Here is an 8,845-nt window from a genome sequence, read left to right as displayed (position 1 = left end):
AGCACCTAGGCATGCAGACTGTTTCTACAAACATTTGTGAAAGAATGGGTCGCTCTCAGCATAGCGGATGCTGAGGCACATAGTGCGCAGAGGTCGCCAACTTTCTGCAGAATCAGTCACTACAGACCTCCAAACTTCATGTGGCCTTCAGATTAACTCAAGAGCAGTGTGTAGAGAGCATCATGGAACGGGTTTCCATGGCCGAGCAGCTGCATCCAAGCCATACATCAGCAAGTGCAATACAAAGTGTCGGATGCAGTGGTGTAAAGCACGCCGCCACTGGACTCTAAAGCAGTGGAGACGCGTTCTCTGGAGTGACGAATAAAGTTTCTCCATCTGGCAATCTGATGGAAAAGTCTGGGTTTGGCGGTTGCCAGGAGAACAGTACTCGTCTGACTGCATTGTGCCAAGTGTAAAGTTTGGTAGAGGGAGGATTATGGTGCGGGGTTGTTTTTCAGAAGCTGGGCTTGGCCCCTTAGTTCCAGTGAAAGAAACTCTGAATGCTTCAGCATACCAAGAGAGGTTGGACAATTCCATGCTCCCAACTTTGTGGGAACAGTTTGGGGATGCCCCCTTCCTGTTCCAACATGACTGTGCACCAGTGCACAAAGCAAGGTCCATAAAGACATAGTTGAGAGAGTTTGGTGTGGATGAACTTGACTGGCCTGCGCAGAGTCCTGACCTCAACCCGAAAGAAAACCTTTGGGATGAATTAGAGCGGAGACTTGGATGGGAATTAAGTTCTATTTTTCAGGGTCTATGTTGTGTTTCAGTTAAATTACTATTAATTTGCACTTACACCCTTTATTTATTGATTACTCGCTCGTGTCACGTCTACATAAGTTATCATTAATTTAATCTCTTTGATCACTGTATGATCCTCTACAAAGGACAAAGAAATTGTCACAATCAGTCTTTATTATTATAGCAATAGTTTACTTTTAATGATGCCTTCTCCTTCTGAGTGATCTAGTTTTTGTGGTCTCCGGGGGAGAAGTTCAATTCCCCATCCAGCCGTGACCTCCACAATTAACTCAGCGACCAATCATATCAGAGATAGATGGAAGTGGATGTGAGCCACTCAGAGCTCTGGAGACTACAGGTCCTCAATACTTCATCATCACTGTCATTATCAGACAGAGACCACAAGACTTGATGTTACTGGGGAGAACTGAGAACAGAAGTATCAGAGGGGAGGGTTTTTAAACTGTGTGTGTGTGTGCGAGTAATGTATAAAATAACCATAGTTTTCTGTGTTTTAGAGTTTTATATTGGATTTTCTCTTCTGTGTTTTTTCATTTAAACTGTATATTAATTTTATATCTGTCCAATTCTGTGGTTTTTGAACCAAATGCCAGTAAAAATGGCTGTTTATGCCTGAGAATCAACATGCAGATGTGCCTGTAAATTGTGTTACTAAAATTCGCTGATAGCTGTAAGTATTAGTTGTCAGATCATGTGTTTGTTTATCACCTGTTGATAATACTGCCTGTCAGAATTAGATTTTTGATGTACAATATCGATAGTTGTGTTGAATTAACATCAGTATCTTTTGTTTTAAATCTTGCTTTCATGATTGTATTAATATCTTGTTTGGACATGTGTGGATCCAAGGGAGACAATCAACTGTTACGGTCGACGATAACGAAGATGAAACAAACAAACAGATACGTCTTAACTGAAACACAAAGTGAAGAGTCCAATTCTTGTAATTGGCATAATTAAGGGAAGAAATTCTGAATCTTTTTGATCTGGAGTGATGGGGACTGGAATTAGAACGAAGTGTTTATTTTTGATTTGTTCACATGAGAGATGTCTGTATTTCTTATCTTTTGAGTGTTTTTAAGGGCTTAAGTTTACATCAAGTGCCTCCAAGCACCAATCAGGAATTAGGAACATTTGTGTTGGGTTGTTTGCTAACATCACCGCATATTCAATTTTATGTCAATTGTAGCTTATTTTGTCACGAACATTACATTTTTTACGGAAAAACTAGGGACATGAAACTAAGTTTTAAGGTACCCCATGGGGCTGCAGCAGTGACCGTAGGACATTTTGAAATTGACCTTTAAGACATACTGGGCTTCTTAGTCAGGATGGCGGCAATGTCACCAGACAACATTTGGAATGTCTCAAAATCACCTAAATCATGTTGATTCCACTGTAAAGTCACTCCACCTGAGCGACACAGTATTCACTGCATGCCACGGACTTCCTTTTATTTGACTAGTTTTCTGCTTGCATATCTGCCTCCATATTGATGCCGGGGGAGAGCATCAAGATGAAGAGTTCCTCCAGACACACAGCCTGCAAAAAAACTGTTCCCGAGACAGTCGAGATTAATGATTGAAAACAAGTGGGCGAAGCTGAGAAATAACTACTATAAATACTGATGCTGTAGAGAGCTGCGATCAGGCTGCACATCAATAAGAGCTCCTGTGCTCTACTTTAACACCCATTGTCTGTACAGTCAAATGGAAAGTGAGCATTTTTTTTAAAGACTCTAAGACTTACAAATGTGAGTCAGTCTGAAGGTGAAATTTAAAGGGTACGGCACCTGACATTTGTCCAAGTGGTCATTTTTAATTCAAAGCACATCAGAAATATTTTGAGGGCTGAGAGGCTGACTATGAAGTGCTGGCCTCTGGTCTTTTATGGACATGCAGAGGAGTAGTAGTACGTCTATTAAATCACATCAATGGTTTCAATCCCCAGTCCAGTTGGTCCAGTACGCCCAGTAGAGAGGAAAATCTTTTTGTTTTTTTCAAGAACTTGTTTGTGCTCAAAGCTGAGGACAGCCCTGCTTGCAATTATTTTTTTTAATGCTGTTATCTCTTCGGTTGTTAATTATTTTGTTATCTCAAGAAAACGCGCTTCATTATATTGAGACATACTGAGATAATAAACCCATTATCACGAGAAAACAAAAGGTCGTTTTCTCATATTACCTGTTTATCACAGATCAGGAGAGCCGTGCCAGCGTCCACAGATCGTCCCGTGATCTGTAGCAGCTGATTTAAGTCCCATTATTCATCAGACAGACTTCAATCCTAACATTTGAATACATACCTTAAACACACACCAATGTCTATAGTTTATTTTCCAGTTACCCTTCTCCAATGAGAATTGTTTTGGTTGTAACCTGTTGGACAGTAACACATCTTTAGGTTGACCATTGTAAGACTATCCCTTACAATAATTAGCCATGATGTAAATAACTCCACATCGCCTCAGATTCACCAATCTCAAGAAATCCGTCTTTTGTTTTTTCAAGATGTGGTTATAGATCAAGAGGAAAAATGAGCTAACAAAATAATTAACTCACAATTTCGAGATAACAGTTGCAAGCACGACCATTCTCAGCTTCTGTCAGTTGGTCCGAGAATAACTGGTTTGTTTTCACTCACTGATTAGGTTGATGGGATTAGGGACGATCTCAGGCTTCTGTGTCCTCTGACACTTGATAGGTAGATTTTGGAGGTCACCCAGCTTGGTGTTGGATGTCTGGGAGCTCGATCACTGTGAGTGGTTGTCTTCCCCATGTCCAGGAAGGGTGGATGCCATTGAGGGGGTTTAACATATCTCTGTCTATGTGTCTTCAGTCTGAAATGTGATCGCTGCAAGCCTGATTCAAGCCACATTTGGAGGTGGTTTGAAATGCCATTCAAATCGGATTTCTACAGATGCATCTACGTCCGGATTCAGCGCGACGCACAATCGCGACATCAAATCCAGAGACGTGGAAGTGCAGAATCCACGGTGCCCTTTGCAAACTGGTCCGAAGATGACGTCTGTGGAGTCACGTCTGCTGACAGAACATACAAACATTCACAGAAATCCGATCAGTTTCTTTACAAGTTAGCTCTAGAGACTGAAGTCATCTTTTGTACCAGGCTGTTCAGATGTTTACTTTCTGCCGTGAAGATGCACATTTTAATCTGGGGGGTCTGTGGGGATTGATTTGCAGTTAGAGCCAGCCTCAAGTGGCCATTCGAGGAACTGCTAATCCCTGGTGGTTGCCACTTGGTAGCAACAAAAAGAATGACACGAACATTTGTTTATATGGTCATTTATCTAGTCAAGGACACTGACCGGAGAATCGACCAAATCTGGGTGTTTTTTTGATGGTGGGGGAAGCGAGCACGGAATAGAAATGCCCCCGCCAACATCTGTATCCAGGACCTTCTCACTGTGACGCAACAGTGCTGCCCATAGATAAGCAGTTGTTTGCTGATTTGAGCAGTATAAGCTGAAAGGTTAACTGCAGTACTTTGACACAACTGGACCAGTCAGTCAACTCATAGTGAAAACAGTGTGGAGATCTGGTGTTGAAATGCAAGACTGTCACATACCCAACAAATACATAATGGAGAAACTATGAAAACAGCTGTGTGAGCCACTGTTGGTTATATGCAGCAGTACTCAGGGGTCAGGGCTCCGGCTTGGTGTTGGGCCTTGTTTTGCAGCCTTCCTCATGGCTGGACTTGTACATTCCTTTCCAGAGGCAGCAGGTTGATCTCAGTGCCAGGGTAAGCTGGAGTAACAGATGGTTGCTGGAGCACGCCTGGCCTTTCCCCATCTCTTTCTCGCTCTTTCACTTCCTCACACTCTGTCTCTCCTCACAATAACCCCACCGCTGTTCTCATGGTAACACTATCTGCCAAGTCTAAAGGATTGGATTTTTACAGGACACATGAGCTCAGCACTGTACCAGCGGTGGACGCTCTGCTCCCACCGTCTCTCTCTCTCTCTCCCCCCCCCCCTGCACCTTCATCTTTCTTTCTGTCTCTGTCGAATGTTTCGTTCCTTCCTCCTCACCGGGCCCTGGATCTCTTTGTCTCCTTTATCTGTCCCCGCCTCTCCTCAGCTCATCTGTCATCGTCGCTTGTTGAGTCAACCGTCCCTTCCCTTTTCCTCCTCGTGGTGCCGTTTCATCATGCAGAAATCCCAACCATGACTGGGCTGCTTTATCAGTTAGCGCGTATGAATCTCACTCCAATCTAATCTCTTGCATCTGCTGTGCTATTGTTCCTCTTTTCTTTGTTTCAGTGTGTCTTCAAACAGCTTGCCTCTGCTGTATCATGTTCTCCAGACTGTGCTGATAGTCTTATCGCAGGACTGATGGTTTCAACTGGATGTGATCTTTAACCTTAAAAAGAATGACGCCCATTTCGATGTGTTGGGTTCTTGCGCTGTGGCTTGGTTGATTGTTTTTTGGTTTTTTGGTTTTTTTTTTCAAATTTAATCGGACACACACACACATGCACAGACCCATACAACCACACTTATTAAGGATATTAGATTTAAACAGACCCAGCATGGTGTCGGAAAGACAGCCAGCTGTTCTTTGTAGCAACATAGATTTCTGAAACAGTGGCCATCTGTGGTGCACCGATTGAGGGGGGTGACCCATTCTGAATTCAAAACATCTACAAATCAAATGCGAGACCACACACGCACGCACGTTCGCCCCGGCGCCCTGCTCCATCAAAGAGGAAATTCAAATCACGAGAGTTAAGAAGGGGAAGCTGGCTTTTTTTTCTCTGTGTCTTGCCATCTTTTCCATCCACAAGGTGAGCTCGCCTGGCTCCTCTTCCCCCTCTTTCTTCCTCTGACGGCATTGTAAATGGAATGAGTCTGGTTGCATTGCTGTATTACGGTGGGATAAAGTATCAGTGCTGGTAATCTTCCGTGGATTAATGGCTTCTTCTTTATCTGCTGCGGCTGCTCCGCTCAGATGTCTGGCCGGGCCAGGAGCCTCCTGCTGGAATACTAATGACAGACAGACAGACAGCTCCAGCTCTCCCTGTCCCCAGCCCCAGCCCAGCCCACGAGAGCTCTGTGTTGTGTGTGTGTGTGTGTGTGTGTGTGTGTGTGTGTGTGTGTGTGTGTGTGTGTGTGGGTGGGTTCGTGCATGTGTGATTGAAAGAAAGGGAGCACATATGTGTGAAGTGCATGTGCATGTAGATGGAGAGGGCACACAGCAGTGACAGAGAAGGAGACTGCCGCCACGTGTGAAGGGTGTGTGTGTACAAGGGTGCACATGTGTGTGTGTGTGTGTGTGTGTGCGCGCGTGTGCATTTTTCGCCCCCAAGACCCTGTCGCCTCCTTTGTGAGGTAGTCGCTGTCCTCCTTGTCCTGGCTGACACCTGCTTTGCATACAGGAGGGGCCAAGCAGAGAGGAGGGGCAACGGCGGTGAAATGAGGGTCCCCCAGGATGTGAGAGAGAGAGGGACATGGAGGGGATGAGGGGAGGGAGAAGGAGGAGGAGATCCAGCAGATTAGTAGAAGAAAAATAAAGCGGACTGATGGAGTGAAAGAAGGAAGCGGGGAGGAAATTGGGAGCGGGAACAATGGGAAATATGAACAAATCCAAAGACCAGACTAGGAGCAGATCCGTGGTATATAACCTGCTGCAGGGTGTAGTCATTGTGGAGTGGGTAACTCCAACTCCATTTCCTCAGCAAGGTCACATTTATCCTATCCAGACCATGGGCTAAGAATATCTAGTGGGTCCTTTACGAGAAGGAAAAGGAACAACACTAAACGCCATCTGCTTCCTCAGTGACAGAAGAAAAGAAGAGGAGGAGGAGGAGGAGGAGGGGGAGTTGCAGAAGCACACCATGTACCAACTACTGGCCATGCTTATGGGAACGGAACTGCTGAGGAGAACAAAAGAGAGCTCACCTAATCTCCAAGGTGGAGCAGGAGAGGCACCGACGCAACATCCAAGAGGAACATCTGAGGAGACTTCACGTCGAACTGTCCTTGATAACTCCGTGGAGCCGATGAGATACCGGAGAAACAAGCGCACTCGGTATCAAAATAATGTTCTCAGAAGCAGAAGATTCATGAACGTTTCTAGCTGCTGTAGTTCTACGTTGTGTACACTTTCAAAGCCCTCAGTTTTATCAAAGCCTGCACCTCACCTTAGATCGACTCTTCATTATAAATCCTTGGCCGTAAAATGACCTCAGAATTAAATGTAGGAGTCTCTTAGTCTTGGTATCTGGAGAAGCTTCTTTCCGGGGACCTTGCATGAATGTTTTGCTAATTAACTTGTAGCTCGTGTCCTCTTCCCAGTCGCTACGGTGGAGCGGAGGCCGTGTGACTTGGGCACCGCTTGATGATGCCTTGGCCTCCTCCTGGATCCACACACTCTTTACATACACATCAATGAAGACAACAACTCCCATGATCCAACTATGTCATCTTTTGCTATTGTTTTGATTTGGAGAGTCCAAGAGGCACAACTTCCTTCTGTGGAGACATGGCCGAGCAAGTTAATGTGTTCATCAACTCGAACTGAATTTAACACGGTGGCCCAGTGGCTAATCAACTCAAAGCAAGGAAGGTCCTGGGTTTGACTCCCAGCCAGGGAGCATGCATGTTCTCCCCATGCTCATTTGGGTTTTCTTCAGGTGCTCAGGTTTCCACCAACATTACAATTTTGTTAATTCTCCTGTCAGTGGCCATGAACTAGGGATTGGCCTAGAGTTGGCATGGTGTACGTGGCAAAAACACTATAGGAACACTGCACATACAGGCCGATTATACATAAGTTTCAATAGTTGAGTCCGAATAAAGTTTTCATGGGTGGAAAAGCAACATATTTTCGGTATTTCTCATTCTTTTAGATGTATAAAGACCGAGCCAAAGGGCCTTTGTACCAACAGTAAAAGAGATGAGCGTTATAGAGTTATTGCTCAGTCCAGTCACACACAGGTTACAGGTTTTTCAGGCACACCTGTTCTATCTAATGCAATCCAATGCAACGGCCCTGCAATAAAGCATGTCTTTGTGAAGCTTATCGTGTCCAGTTTTTGTTGACACTGAGTCAGAGAGGTGTTTATTTTAGCTCTACGGCCATTTTTTAGGCTTTACTTTGTGTATTATTAAATAGAGGGGTGATTTTAATACTATGTGCTCCCCATGAATGTAAACAAAACATTAACAACAACGTTTGAATATGTATTTTTTCTTTAATATAAATAGGTTTTAAGTAAATAGCAAGCTCGCCTTGACTAAGAAAACCTGTAACCTACTAAAAATCCAGTTTAATCTGAGATTCAAGGGCAGAATGTTCGAAAAAAACGACATTTCATGCCTCTTTGAAGATATCATTTGTAAAATATGGCCAGTATTTGAAGATAGCCCTGAAAACACAGGGGGTGGGTTATATATCACCAGAGTAATGGAAAACTGCTGCTCTTTGCTGGCTATCCTTGGGTGTAGCTATCATTAGTGAATTAGCTCATGGTTCAGTTGGCCGCGGATCCAGTGGCCTGAGAGTTTGTCTGGAGCTGGTTTGAAAACAGCCTCCAAGATACAGTATGGAGGCGATTTACAGTGGCTCTGACCAAGAATATGATCAGGGAGGACGAGACTCGGCAGGTGGAGACGGGATGGGCGTGCAGCAGGAGAAGCGACGAGTCAAACATCAGCAGTGGGTAAAAAAAATTCAGATGGCGTGCAGTTGAATTGTTCTGTTTCGTAAGGAAAATAGAAGTCAGAGTATTTCATTTGCTGTCGTCTTGTGAGTTTATTATGTCCATATATTACACTGGTACTTACCTGTCAGCTGAAACGATAGGGGGCATTTGGACAAAGTGGAATTACGAGACAGGACAGGCCAGAGCTAGCGGGTTAGCATGCTAACTTCTGTAGATATCTCGGTAGCACAGTACGGAGACATAACGTCACCACTGTCACTGATAATGTTTTTTTTTTGTGACCAAACCAAAATTGGCCACATCTTACAGACTGCTTCTTTAATAAGTCAATATAAAGTGTAAGGTAAGGTGCAAAAGTTTGCTAAATCGAGTGCAAACCGAGAAATCTTCAC

This window comes from Sparus aurata, chromosome 12 (assembly GCF_900880675.1).
Source record: "Sparus aurata chromosome 12, fSpaAur1.1, whole genome shotgun sequence".
Lineage (NCBI taxonomy): Eukaryota > Metazoa > Chordata > Actinopteri > Spariformes > Sparidae > Sparus > Sparus aurata.
Note: the sequence above shows the minus strand (reverse complement) of the source record.